Source organism: Mauremys mutica, chromosome 3 (assembly GCF_020497125.1).
Source record: "Mauremys mutica isolate MM-2020 ecotype Southern chromosome 3, ASM2049712v1, whole genome shotgun sequence".
In the NCBI taxonomy this organism is placed as follows: domain Eukaryota; kingdom Metazoa; phylum Chordata; order Testudines; family Geoemydidae; genus Mauremys; species Mauremys mutica.
This window is the reverse complement of record NC_059074.1, coordinates 45,400,311-45,415,746: the sequence shown is the minus strand read 5'-3', so window position 1 is coordinate 45,415,746 and position 15,436 is coordinate 45,400,311. Positions and strand designations below refer to the sequence as shown.

At 41.0% G+C, this 15,436-nt stretch overlaps 1 long non-coding RNA gene across 1 annotated transcript; it reads right to left on the bottom strand.

Moving 5' to 3' along the window:
• Window positions 1–3,668: 3,668 nt before the first annotated feature.
• On the bottom strand, window positions 3,669–14,764 carry LOC123367042. The gene is made up of 3 exons (XR_006578274.1): window positions 14,455–14,764; window positions 11,020–11,085; window positions 3,669–4,136 (listed from the first exon to the last, which is right to left on the bottom strand). It is a non-coding gene; the product is annotated as an uncharacterized LOC123367042 (long non-coding RNA).
• Window positions 14,765–15,436: the final 672 nt, after the last annotated feature.

Sequence of the window (15,436 nt, the reverse complement as noted above, 5' to 3'; positions counted from 1 at the left end):
GTCAAAGCAGATCAAGCAACAAGGAAATTCACAATTCACACCACTGTATTCATCACATTATTAAGCTCTGAATTAGAAATTTTAGCACACAGGTTTTCTTGATGGATGATACAGTGAAATTTGACTGTCAGACGGCCAATTTGATCTTCAAGTAACTTTACAAATCCCTTCTGTTTTCCAACCATGGCAGGAGCACCATCTGTTGTCACACAAAATATTTTTCTGATGTCAACTCCTCATTCTTCAAAATGGTTTACAAAACTTTCCAGTATATCTTCCCCCTTTGTTGTGCCATGCAGGGGTTTTAGGCAACAAAGTTCCTCTTGGATTTCATTGGAAGCATAATATCTTGCAACAATTGCCAAAAACGTAGAACGTTGTTTATATCCATGCTCTCATCAACTGCAACACAAAACACTGCTGTGTCTTTCAGTGCAGTCATCTGCTTTTCCTTAACGTTTTCTGCATTTCACTTATGCATCTCTCAACTGTTCTGGCAGAGATGGGCAGTTCTTTTATTCTAGATATGATTGTATCTTTATTTGGCAAATCATTGAACAAAATCTCCGAACTGCTGAGAAAATTTTTTTTTATGTTCCCCATCTGTAAATGGTTTTCCGTTTTTTGCAATGCACTGTGCAATCTTGTAACTTCCTTCTGTAGCTTGATTTTTACTTACATTTAAGCTTTTAAAAACACTGCTTTGCTTCTCATAGGCTGCTACTGCCTTTTTGATTGATTCAGTCTTGTCTGCTTCATCAAGAAAGGTTCTCGTGCTTTGTTTCAAAACGTCGAACACTTGACGTGCGACAAACAAACACTTTCATAACAGAAAGCACAAATAGCACAGTCCTTCTTTTCAATAAATCCAAATGCGTCTGTCTAAGCAGGCTGAAATGATCGGACATCTAGCTTCGCTTTCTTAGGAGCTGCCATTTTGTCAAATGTTCCCTTCAACTCTCAGTGGGAAAAAAATGGTGATAGAAGGCAGGCACAAGGTCAAACCCAGTGTGGTCTGAGATAAGCAATTTTAAGATGGGGGTGCTGAGCTGCACCCCCTCTTGCCTGGTGTGCAACCCTCACTGTCCCAGGCTGGGGACAGTGGGCCACAGCAGGGAGGCTACAGAGCACTGATCCAAGGCTAGAGCAGAGCGCAGGGTGGTCTGCTAGGACTCCAGGCTGGAAAGCAGGCTGAGCAAGGCTGGAGAGCCAGACCCTGGCTACAGGAGGTCAGCAGCTGGAACCCAAGATTGGCAGCTGAGGTGAGTGGATCTGGCGGCTGGTAGGCCTGAGCAGGGCTGGAGGCCTGGACCCTGTCTGCAAGGAAGCCTCCAACTGGAAGCAAGGTAAGTTGAGCTGCACAGTGGGGACCCCTGCTGGAACCCCAGAGTAGTGACTGAGCGGCTCAGCCTGCTGCCACTCTGGGGTTTCTGCCCCCGGCTCCTGCCAGCTGGGGTCTCAGCCCGCTGCCAGCCTGGGGTTCCTTCCCACAGGTCAGCAGCAGGCGCTGAATGGGACCGGCGGTGGGACCCTGGCTGGCAGGAGCCAGCGGTGGAAACCCCAGAGCGGTGGTGGTCTGAGTGGCTCAGCCCGCCCCGCGTGCCATCAAAAATCGGCTCGCGTGCCACCTTTGGCACGTGTGCTGTAGGCTGCCGACCCCTGATCTGGACGATGGGATAGATTGCACCCTCAGCAAGTTCGCGGATGACACTAAGCTTGGGGGAGAGGTAGATATGTTGGAGGGTAGGGATAGGGTCCAGAGTGACCTAAAGAAATTGGAGGATTGGGACAAAAGAAATCTGATGAGGTTCAACACAGAGTCCTGCACTTAGGAAGGAAGAATCCCATGCACCACTACAGGCTGGGGACCAACTGGCTAAGCAGCAGTTCTGCAGAAAAGGACCTGGGGATTACAGTGGATGAGAAGCTGGATGAGTCAGTAGTGTGCCCTTGTTGCCAAGAAGGCTAATGACATATTGGGCTGCACTAGTAGGAGCATTCTGAGCAAATCAAGGGAAGTGATTATTCCCCTCTATTCAGCACTGGTGAGGCCACATCTGGAGTATTGCCTCCAGTTTTGGGCTCCCCACTACAGAAAGGATGTGGTCAAATTGGAAAGAGTCCAACGGAGGGCAACAAAAATGATCAGGCTGCTGGGGCACATAACTTACGAGGAGAGGCTGAGGGTACTGGGCTTGTTTAGTCTGCAGAAGAGAAGAATGAGGGGGGATTTGATAGCAGCCTTCAACTACCTGAAGGGGCATTCCAAAGAGGATGGAACTCAGCTGTTCTCAATGGTGGTAGATGACAGAATAAGGAGCAATTGTCTCAAGTTGTAGTGCCGGAGGTCTAGGTTGGATATTAGGAAATACTATTTCACTAGGAGGGTGGTGAAGCACTGGAATGGGTGGTGGAATCTCCATCCTTAGAGGTTTTTAAGGCCCAGCTTGACAAAGCCCTGGTTGGGATGATTTAGTTGGTGTTGGTCCTGCTTTGAGCAGGTGGTTGGACTAGATGACCTCCTGAGGTCTCTTCCAACCCTAATATGAGTCTATGATTCTGTTTTTTTGGCCATCTAGTAAAGTGTTCTTAAACAATTCTCAATTGTCATTCACATTTTTCTGATTAAATTCTTCCTGATTTGGCTCATAAATGTTTTCAGCTTTTAAAACTAGCCCTCTTAAAACATCAAGTAGATATATCACTGGTTCTGCCTTTATTCTGTTTGCATATTATAAATGTAATTAAGTCATGATAACTTGTACCTGTGTACCTCTTTGTTTTAAGAGGTCTAATATAGAATTATATTGCGTGATCTTTTCAGCAGAAACTGTTTGCATGGAAACCCAAATTTTCCTGAAAAATATGTAAAAGCGACTAAAATAATCTATTTATACATACAATGCCACTGAGTCCATAGCATAAACATGTTGCAAAAATATCCAAGGAGCTGTGCTTTAAAAAAAAATCAATATAAATAATCCACTGGCTAACTTAAAAAAACCCCACAAAGTTCATTTTAAAGCTATACACACACACACACACACACACACACACACACACACATTCAGATAGGGGTGAAATTTACCATATGCTCTCTTTATAGGGATCTCCTTATTGAGAGAGTTGTCTATGCTGACAAACAAAGGTGTTTTCAGGTCTGATAAAGTAAGGTTCTGAGCACCTCCTACAAGGTTCTGAGTGCCTTAATTAGTGTTCAGCGCACCTGTCAGGATTGGGCCTCTAATGAGACTGAAAACTTTGTTTTGGCAAACTTTGTATTGATGGTGGGTTAAAATGTTTTGGTTTGGGTTTTGTTTTCTTTCTTTGCACCCTGCTCGTTTAATCAACTTACCCATCCACTCAGCCATAGGGAGACAAAATACCCCTAAATAACAGAGGGTCAGAATAAACTTTACTCACTGTTGTATGAAGTTAGAGGGGATATATGAGCTAAAGGAGTTAACATAACCCAGTCATTGTCCAAATTAAACAGTGTTAAACAAGGTCCAGAGTTTGGCATACAGAGACATCAGCCATGGCAAACAAACTATTAAAATCCTTTAAAACTTTTTATTAATGATACAGAAGAAAAAGAAAAACAGTTAAAACATTTGAAATGTAAAGTATTAAGTGAAAATTTTATTTTAACAGCATTTCTTGTTCCCTTTTCCTTTAACTAGAGAGAATTTTAGAAGGAAAAAAATAAAACCAGCCCTTGTTTGACAGTCCCTTAGATGGTATTGAAGATGGTAACAACCGTTTCATTGGGTAAAAGAGCAAAAGTTAGTTGGGATGGGCTGGAACTACTGTTGTTGCTGCTGTTAAACTCCAAAACTGCCCTTCCTAAGGAAAAAGAGAAGAAATTAGTTGAGATTATATTAGATTAGGTGTTGCTGCTGCTTTTAAAGTCGGATCCTATTTTATCACAGGTAGTATTTGGGATTTAGCTGGAGCCAGCAGAAGTAGCAAAGGTGTCTGAGTCCTCGCTCTGGCCTGGTCTGGTCAGGTCATCTCTTAAGGTTAGTACAAAGAAGATCCAGGGTCTCAGGAGATAGTGGGGGTGGCAGCCATGATGGTGAAGCATGAGTCAGTAGCCTCTGTCCACTCTTCTCCTTCCTCCCCAGAATCTCTCTCTTTAAAGACACAAAAGGGGAATGATGGGTGGAATAAGCATCCTCTCATTATTTTGTCCACCAATTAGGCCTAATATCTGACACACCAATTTTGGTTCATTAAGTTCTTGTTCTACATCTTCTGCTTTTACCAAGCATGATCTTAATGTAATCCTTGAACCATATCAGAAGGCCCTTTATTTAGACTAATTTATTTCTTCTGTCTCCTTTTTGTATCTTTTTCATCAACATGTGTTATTATAGGGTTATTGTGACCTCTTGTGAACTTTCATATACTTTTGACAGGTGAGTTCACAATTAGATAAATTTTTAGGCCCCACTATTACAACAGAACCCAACTCATTGTCTGTCTCTATAGAAACAGAACTCATATTTTCTCATAATCTCCCTTACTTTATTTTACTCTTTATTAAATATAAATTATTGACAGATTAACTTTGATTTGTCAGAAACCAAAACAAGATAAACATCCATGTTCTAATAATCAGCATCTCCTTGAAGATGCTCTTTGCCCATTAGAACTCCTTGTTTCACTTTAGTAGTTGTTGATACTTCCTGAGTTTGGAGACATTTTACACTGGATTTGATTCCACTTGGTTAACTAATTTTATCTGATTTGCTGGTCTTAACACTAGTATCTTTTCAGAAAGCAGAAGAATCTTCAGTTTAAGATATAATATCTATTTGAAAGATGTATGGTTTTTCTATATATTGCTTGCGTTATTCCCTACTGTGAACATTAAGAGATTCTGCTGTATCCTAGTCTTCTGTATCATCTAGTTCAAAATCAAAGAAAAGGGAAAAGCAAGTCCTATTTATAGAGAACTCCAACAGCTTTCTTTTGGACACTGAATTTAGCTCAGTCTCTCTGAAGTCATTTAATGGGCAAAGTGATATCCAAATTTGAGGAACAATACATCTTTATTGCCATCAACAGCAAACAAATGTCTAATCTTAAAAAAAAAAGTTCACTATATTTGGTTTAAGAAAGCAATATGTTACCTGTGCATATATTGTATGATATGTGATGGATAATTCATTTGCAACAATAGGAATGCTAGAAAATCTGCTTGAACGCATAATTGCCAAGCCAGGAAAAAATGAGTTCTCATCCTCATTAATGCTATTTAACATTTAACAGGAAAGGGGGACTCCTTTTGACAAGGAAAAGACAACAACATAGTGTCCCTGGGAAGGTCACTTATAAGGTCTGTCAGTTAAACCCACAAAGATATTGACACTGTAATTTACAATTCCAGCAAGTGTAATACCTCAGCACCTTGCAAATATATGCTGAAATGCCAAAAGAACAAAACCAATAAAATAAAAATCTTGTCTTTTGTTCCAGTAGAAGCTTCCAATCTAGTGTGATGCTCTGACTAGAAAAATATAATGCACACTCAGGTGTGTGTATCGGCAGAGGAAACAAACAGGACTGTGGGTTTGCAGTCCTGCTAATGGTCTCACCCCTCACCTCCTTGAGTGCCCTATATTGGGAAAAATTAGAAACATTTTTCAACTATGTCAATCAAAAATGGGATCATTTAAATATATGATTAACTGTTTGCCTATATACGAACATAAAACAATATGGGTAAAATTCTGACCAGCAATACTCAGGTCTTAAATATATACATTATAAATTCACCACATATGTATACCTCAGTGTTTACTGTACATTAACAAAATGCAATGTACATTTTAAAGAAAAATACAAACAAATCATAAGGACCTAGCACATTCAATAAATAGCCAGGATAATCTCAATCTAGATACCTCAATCTTTTGTGGTCAGGGACCAGACAAGCTAGGAACAGCTGCTGGCCTGCTCCCTGACTAACTGCACTGCTAGGCAAGCTGCATTGCCTTAGAACTCACAGAATGGCTACAGCTCCTGACTAGCTGCTGATTTAGTAGTCTTGGTTATAAACGCGCACTCCCCCGCTACCTCCAGCAGATTAGTGGCCAGTTTATATCCATTTGTTCTTGTGAAAGCATTGGCCCATAACTTAAATAACTCCTTTTTCCCCCTGGTGTTTATCCCTCTGATGTATTTATAGGGAGCAGTCATATTTCCCCTCAGTCTTCATTTGGTTAGACTAAATAATCCAAGCTCCTTAAATCTCCTCTCATAAATTAGGTTCTCCATGCCTCTGATCATCCTAGCAGCCCTTCTCTGCACCTCTTCCAGTTTGAATTCATTTTCCTTAAACAAGGGAGACCAGAATTGCACACAGCATTCCAGGTGAGGTCTTACAAGTTCCTTGTATAATGATAATAAATTTCCCTAGCTCTACTGAAAATACCTTGCCTGATGCATCTGTTACCAGATTAGCCCATTACTTTGGGATATACTCATTTATTAGGGTTTGGGGGTGGTGGGTGCTGTAATTCTATCTATTCTGCTTGTGTCACTTGTGTTCTCATATGGAGCTCTACTTCTCCCTGCTGCAAGTTCATTCCCAATGGAGCTATCCTGCAGGACCTAAGATCCTCAGGACTGGGTTCTTCCAGCCCCAGAATCAGAGGAACACATACATATGTGACCAGCTGTCCCAATTTTATAGGGATAGTTCCAATTTTGGGGTCTTTTTCTTATATAGGCTCCTAATACCCGCCCCCCACCCCCTGTCCTGATTTTTCACACTTGCTGTCTGGTGTCACACGCATACGCTCTCTAACAGAGCGTATCTGAGAAGACTGGGTTAATCAGCACTCCCAAGCTGACCCCTTATATGTCCCTGGACTCAGTAGGCTGAGTTAAAGGGAAAGAGAACAAGAACTGTTGTTAAAATAAAAATCAGTAGCCTGTCACCCTCATAGGCCCTTGGATTCAGCAGTAGGAAAATAGTTTGTCCTATTTAACATAGCACTGCATGATTTTCTTTCATATTTTATTTATGAGGGCTGTTGATTAATTTAAGTTAATTCAAATGATTAACTCAAATAAATTAATCACACTGTTAACCAATACCAATTGAAATTTATTAAATATTTTTGGATGTTTTTCTGCATTTCCAAATATATCTATTTCAATTACAACACAGAATACAAAGTGTACAGTGCTCACTTTATATTATTTTTATTACAAATATTTGTACTGTAAAAATGATAACAAAAGAAAGAATATTTTTTCAGTTTACCTCATACAAGTACTGTTGTGCAATCTCTTTATCATGAAAGTGCACCTTAAGAATGTTGAATTATGTACAAAATAACCCTGCATTCAAAAATAAAACAAAGTCTAATCAGTCCTATTTCTTGTTCAGCCAGTCGCTCAGAGAAAGTTTGTTTACATTTGCAGAAGATAATGCTGCCTGCTTCTTGTTTACAGTGTCACCTGAAACTGAGAACAAGCATTTGCATGGCACTGTTATAGCCAGCATTGCAAAATATTTATATGCCAGATGTGCTAAAGATTCATATTTCTCTTGATGCTTCAACCACCATTCCAGAGGACATGCCTCCATGCTGACAGGTTCAGCTCCATAACAATCCAAAGCAGTGTGGACTGATGTATGTTCATTTTAATCGTATTTGTAATAAAATATATATATATAAAATTAGCATTGTATACTTTATATTGTGTTGTAATTGAAATCAATATATTTGACAATGCAGAAAAATTTCAAAATTTTTAAATAAATGGTATTCTGTTATTGTTTTGCAGTGCAATTAATCAAGTACTTAATCATGATTAATATTTTAATCGCTTGACAGCCCATATATATATAATCAATAAAGATATACATTTTACATACACACACACATATCTATCTATCTATCTTTCTATCTATCTATCTATCTATCAGCACGCTGAAGACAAGTGCACACTGTCCTGAACACTTAAATGTCTGGCTGACCTGCAGAAATGGAGTGACTATTTATAGGAAGACAATGTAAATCAATGGCATTTCCCCTACAAGGCTGGAAAACCCTTGCAGGGAAGGCAGATTTCAATGTGACCCAGGACTATACAAAAAAAGAAAACATATAGCACTGCAGTAGTAAGCGCATCATGTTTTTTTGATGACATTTCATTTGTTGGTGAGGAGGACAGATTTGCTGACAGGGAGCCCTGCTCAGTGTTCTGTGACCATCATATAATAAATTGACTCCTGGTTAGACGGCAAAATATATCTGTTTTTATATAGCTTGACATCCTTCAGCTAGGTTCACATCATGTAGGTTTCTTCTATGCAGCAAATGCAAATTGTTTTCTAATACATTCCTTGACAAAAGGCCTTGGTATTTTAAACATTTGTTTAACTATGGGGCAGAAGAGGAAGTAACAAGAGGCCTTTGGGAGCGATCACACAAGAAAACAAATTTTGAAATTTACAGATGTGATTCAGAGCAAAGTTTTACTGTTTCTGTTACTACAGACAGCTGTGATGAAAATGGGTAAGTTCTATGACCCTGGACAATATCCCATTTTCTCATGGATTTGTGCCACAAAATATTGTGACATATATGGCAATTTCCTGTCATATTGTTGGGAGACCTTACTGAATTAAGTTTAAATATCTCTGAGGTTCATTATATTAAATGAATGGTATATGTGTTACTATGGGCCAGGATTGAATATAACTTCTCAAGGACGGAGATGTGACAGATGTGAGACATGGGTTTTCAAAGGACTATATTGCACAATGTGCCAGACAAGAATGGACTTTTGGAACAAAAGTGTTAAGTGGTTTTCCTGGAGACTATCTAGTGAGAGGTGAATGAAAATTTCTCACCTCTAATTATGCAAAAACCCAGTCTTTTGAAACTATTCCCTTAGGAGTTGGCTGACCACCTGTTATATGAGGCCAAGATCAAAGGCTCAAGCTATAGAAAGGAACAAATTCTTCATGGATGTTCTGGTTCTGAATCTCAGATGATTATGAACTCATAACCACTGGGAAAATTCAGTTGTGAGTTTTGAAGGACTGACACATACGAGAGCCAGATGTTGGTGCTGGGGTGGCTTCTGGTAAGCTTTTTTTGCATGTGTGTGGGTTCTTTTATTATTTTGAATATATTTCCTCTGTAATGTTTCCACCTTAAGAATAAATGTGCTTGCTTATGAAGAGCTGTGTGGTAACTTATAACTACAGGCCATTACATTGTTCCAAGCCTCTGGAGAGAAAGCAAAGTGCAAATGGAGGATTTGGGTACTGTTCAGCTCTGAAATTCATGCCCAATGTAACTACAGAACTTAAAATAATAAATAATCCAAACAAAGTTTCTTAATATTAGGTCTGTGATCTGGCAGAGTTTTGTGCCCAGTGTGTCTCACTTTTACAAAAATTCTTTAGTTATATATTTGTTCATATATGTGTGTTTGCACAATCAGCACTACAAGTTGTAAATGATGGATGAAATGCAAAATCCTTGACCACTGAATGGAAAGAATATTATTCTGCACCCACTGTTACATTGCTATCTGGTATATTATTAACCAAAGAAAAAAGCCAGAAAGGTCAGCTAAGCCCAAAAGTTTTAGATAAAGCAACAGTAGAGTTCTAATTACTGTCCTAAGAATTTCTATTAATTTGTTTGTTCGAGAAGGTTTTTAAGTCCGAGCAACATGTGTCTAATTGACGGTAGCCTCAAATCATTCTTTGTTTAATTTTTTCAATTGTGAAATGGTATAATAGTATTTTTTCAGCTTCACAATCTTATTCTGAGGGCTAATTAGTTACTGTTTCCACAGGACTTTAAAAACAAAAGGCTCTGTATGAGTACTAAGTATTATTAATAGAATAGTACATACAGAGCACTTTATTTTCAAAGATCTTTACATTAAGTCAAGCACCTGCCACAGAATAACTAAAATCCCAAATGACACAAAGGCTCTCACACAGTGAAAGCTAGTTAAACAGCATGTACCAGTACACTCCAAAATATGGCAATATTCAACGGTATATGGAGGCTGAATAGGAAAGAGGCAGACAATTTTCACCCACCCACCTCAGGAGACTTGAGGAATTAGTGCTAACACTAACGGCTGCATCAATACATCACATTTTAACAATTGGAGCTCCTTCTTTCTAGCACAATGAATTTAAGCTGAGAATTCAAAATTACCAAAGAGACTGTGGAATCTGTCATGTTAGCATGAGTGTTGTCTTTGTTATCAGTATGGACTAGAGTCCCTAGGAGAGTGCAACAAAGTTAAATGCAGAATACAGTGAAATAGAGAGTTAGTTGTACTATAATAGAATGGAAGATGCCTGTTTTTATACCAAAATCAACTAAATATGAAAAATGTATTTGAATCTATTTTGGTCTGAAAGAGTCAGCTTGAATAATTTCCTCACGCCACATTCACTGGGTACATTTGCAATAATACTGTATGACGTTAAGTAACAAGAAGTGAGTTGACGAGGATATTAGTTCAACCAAGTGTCACATCCAAGGTGCAAGTGAAATCTCAGGGAGACAGGTGTAAAAGGAATGAGCTATGAATTGAAACTGCATTTTCATGAATCTGATGCAGATATAGACATTTGATGTGACTTAAGCCCTGATTCAGAAGACCCAGTTGAAACTCTTTTAAAGCTTTAACTCATCTCCACATCCAGAAAATAGCAAGAGTCTTAAACTGAATATCAACAGCATTGCACATCTAGACCAATAGTATTTTTCTTCCCTTGCTAATATCCATTGTTTCCTACAGAAATGTGGAGTCCATACATAAAAAATATTGAGTGACAATGTATTTGTCAGTTATTCAAATGAAATAGGAATATCTAACCAATAGGACTCCAATGACTGTTTGAACATGGCCTGTGAAGCTTCTAAACATGAAAAGGAAATTACAGGGTTAGAAACAGACATAAGAAGAAATGTTTTTTTGAAAGCATCATTTTTCAGACCACTTTGAGTTACTTACAAAATTGCAGGCTTGTAATGTGCACTTCTAGCATGTTAGAAGCCATTCTGTTCCAGAATGAACTAGCTAAATGATAACAGAAAATATTCATATTCAGGTTGATTTGTTATAATATTTACATAGGATTTGCTTGAAGTTACTATTCCATCTCCTTCTTTCACTGTTATGCTTTGTGTTTTCATTGTTTTCCCTTGTTATAATTTTTGTACAAGAAAACAAATGGTTTCCGATTACCCCTGGCTTAATTGACATAATACTAATATCTTGCAGCGCTCATGGGGAATTTTTTTATTATTATTATTATTTTGTCAGAAATGCCAATTTATCTAAATTGAAACTTTCATGGAAACATTGGTTTTGATGAAAACTTCATAGGGAAGATTTCTCAGGTCCAGGATGGAATTTCTTCTCAAAACCAGAGAGGTATATAGACACCTCAGAAAAACAAAGGCACTCACCTAACATATGGGGGACACCTAATGGAGTGCACACACCTCTCGTGAGTGCCCCGTTGGCCAAGTGCACACACCTGCACACGCTCTCTCTGACTGTTTCCAGGGAGGAAACCCTGGAGCACTACTCTATCCCAGAGCAGGGACAAAGTTTTTGCCCTCTTGGGGCTTTCTGGCTACAGCTTTCCAGCTGGTCCACTATGGTTCAGTTCCCCCTCTGGGGTGCTTCAATGTCCAGGCCACTTCCCCCCAGTGGCTAATTGGAGCAGGGGGGACCCAAGCCTACCCACTACCAAGGTCCCAGCCCAGGGGCCCTGTAGATCACCAACATCTGCTGTGTTCCTTTAAGTATTTTGCGTCTCTCATTTCCTGGGCCACTTCCCTGCAGCTCCACACCATCTTCATCCTTACCTCAAGGCCTTGTCCTAATGGAGTCCCAGCAACCAACTCAGGGCTCCTTCTCACTTTCCCCAACTTCTGGCAGCATTACCTGTCTGGGGTTCTGTAGCTCCATCAGCCAGCCACACCCCTACAGCTCCAGCAAGGAACTGAACTTCCTCTGGTACTGCAGCTCTTCTTATAGTAGGCTGATGGACCCTGATTGGTTGTGTCCCACACAGCCACTCTAGGTAGCTTGGAGGAACCTCTCCACTGCCCTTTTATGGGGCGAAGTATGACAAGGCCACAAGGCCTCCAACAGGGGGCCTCAGAGGGTCTGGTATACCCCATCACAGGGACCCAGGTTCACGTTATGCTTTGGTTGATTCAGAGCAGGAACTCGAGCCTAGCTCTCAGGTTAGTCCCTAGCCTATGGGACATAGTCTCTCAATCTCTCTTGTTGGAGCTGCTCCACTTTGTACACATAATTAAATATTCACTGAGCCAGTGAAAGAGACACTGACACTACAGCACAGTGTTGGACACAACGACTTTGAATGTAGGAGACCTAGATTTGAGTTCTTACTCTAAATCAGTGTTTCTCAACCTGGGGGATTGCGAGACATGTTTAGGTGGGTGACAGGATCTGTGCAGCAGGGCTTGTGCTCTAGGGTTGCCACCAGTCTTGCTGGAACAATTTCTATAGTGAGCGTGCTAAGAACCTTTGAACCTAACTGTGAACCCTGTATATGATGGCAACCACTTCAAGCCAGGGGATGCGGTAGCACCTCCAGCACTCTTAGTTCCAGCAACTATGGTTGCCACCTTACTAATGGCTGGTAACCAGATCCCTAAGGCCTCACCCTATCACTAGAGAAATTCTCCAGTCTCCATTTGTTTTTTTCTGATCTTTATTATGAATAAGCAAATGTTATTCCATCCTGAGATGGATGATGCAGACCCTGAGCATGCCCAGTGAAAACCTAGGATTTCTAAAATGGTGCTCTGGCAAAGAGCCGTGTGTGTGCGCGCATACCAGCAGATTCACAGTTCTGAGGCAAATAACCGTGAGCATGTGTAAGATTGGTGGCTACTGAGCATGTGCAATAAGGGTGACAGAGAGATCAGTTAACTGAGTAGCCAGCTTGTCAGAGCCCCCTCATGCTGGTCACAACTTGTTTTACAAGTCAAAGCTGTCAATCATAGCTCTGAGGTAATGGTTGATACTGAGCATGTGTGAATGGGATCATTGCTTAAGGGCATAGAAGAAAGTCCCAATAAGACAGTATAAAAGGCCAGCTGTCAGCAGGCAGTTTCTTAGTCTGAGTCAGAGAGAAAGATAGAGCTGATCGGAAGAAGACGGATGAATTGGAAGCCAGCAAGGGGAACCAACAAGAAGAACCACTGAAAGAACTGTGGAAGAGAGAGATTAGAGGGGCTGATCAAAAGGACAAAAGAACTGCTGAAAAGACAGTTTAGAATTCTGAAGAAAATACCTAAAGTGTCTGTAACATCAGCAGTGCCACAGCATTGGCAACACTAAAACAAAATAACTAAGGGCTAAAGGGACAGAGCAAAAAGAAGCTGCAAGGAGTGTGCTGCAAATGGAACTGTGACAGGAGAAGAGAAGCTGAGCAGCAGCAGTGATTTAAAGGGATACCCAACAGATTTATAAAGTAAGATTGCCAGGTTTAATATAATTTTAGTGTAGTATAGATTAGCATAGTATTTGATATGTACAGTAACCAGACAGCAAATGTAAAAAATCGGGACGGGGCGGGGGGGGGAGGGTAATAGGAGCTTATATAAGAAAAAGACCCCAAAATTGGGACTGTTCCTATAAAATCGTGACATCTGGTCACCCTATTTATATGTGTATGCTTGAAGTGAGCATGTGTGTTTTAATTGTATCTTACTTATGTACAACTTAAAAGCAAATTGGAGATCTGCTGCCAGAGATTTGTTGCATGCTGGCCACTTGTAAAAAACTGCTTCACTGAGAATCATTTAAACTATTGCTGTTGTATTTCAATGCTCTTTAACTTGCAATAAGGGATTGTGTCAGAGATTTTGTGCCCTTTTTAGGATTTTTAGATTATATTGTATTAGGGATTCTTAGTTACTTTAATAAAAGATACTTTGTTTTGGAAAGAATACTGCCTGTATCAATTAGTTTATCAGAAGGTTATATCCATGTCCTTTAGTGTTTCCTTAACAACCTCAGAAACTTTTACCTCGGGACGAACAGACTAAGGGGCAATAGGTAGGTTATTATAGCAGTGTCCCAAAATCCATTTTTGGGGTAACAGCCCCCTGCTCCACCTCTTCTCCCCAAGGCCTCACCCCACCACTCACTCCTATCTCCCCGTCCCCCATAGGGTTGACACCTCTGAGGTACATCTGCCCACACATCCTAGTGGTAATAAGCACAATTTGCACACATGGGGGATTTTCATATACAGACACTCATTTGAACTTCTCTGTTTACATACACACACGCACAGACAGAGGCTCCCTGTTTTGCACTTACAGCTGGGATGAAAAGGAGGATTTATATATACATGGATGACCACATGGGGGGAACTCCCCTTATTTGCACTACTACCTAAGAAAGAAACAGGTGCTCCTCCACTTGCAACACACCCTCCTGAGAGAGGCACGAAGGTGAGCACCCCTCCACCGATTTTGCACATCCGTCCAGTTCCTGTGTTCCGCCAAACGTCAGGCAGAGAAACATTCTGAACATTCCCCAGTTGGGCGGTTGGGAGTGGGTGGGCTAGGGAGGGCTGCAGGCTGTGATTGGCCAGGTGTGAAGGTGATTGACTGGGCTATATCCCCCTCCTCTTGTCAGTGGTGAGTGTTTGCAGGTTAAGTGTCTCTCTGTGGATTAAATTCAAATCAGCAATGAGAGGTTTCCACAGATCAAAAAAACTGGACATCAGGGCTTGCCACACAAGCCAAGACCCAGACTGTCCAGGTGAAAACTGGGCAGGTGGCAACCCTATCAGGTTCAGGCAGCTTGAGCCCCAGCCCAGGCAAGGGAAGGGGAAGGGGCTTGTGTTTGGTCCCAGGTGGCTTCAGCCCCAGGTGGCAGGACTTGGGCTCAGTCTCAGCCCTGGATGGCTTCAGCCCTGGCCCATGGTGGGGGGACTCTGCCCTGGCCCTGGGTGGCTTTTGCTTTGGCCCTATGTGGGGGGGCTTGGGCTCGGCCTCAGCCTTGGTTATAGATGGCTGCAGCCCTGGATTTGGGCAGCTTTATCCCTGGCCCCAGGTGGCAGGGCTCAAGTGGCTTCAGCCCCAGCCCTGGGCAGAGGGGTTTGGGCAGCTTCAGCCCCCTACCTTTTCAAGTCTTTGTGTGTGTGGGGGGGGGAGGGGTCTCAATTTTTTTTTTAAGTCCAGAGGGTGTTGTCAGCACAAAAAGGCTGAGAGACTGCTTTAAATCATGCAGAACAGGGACTCGATCCTGTATGTCCCACATGCCAGGTGAGTACCACAACTCCTGGGAAACTGGCTATTCTGAGCTGAGTCTCTTTTTTTTCACATTTTTTGAAACATCTAGTTTACAAACTCTAAGACCTCAAAAATTT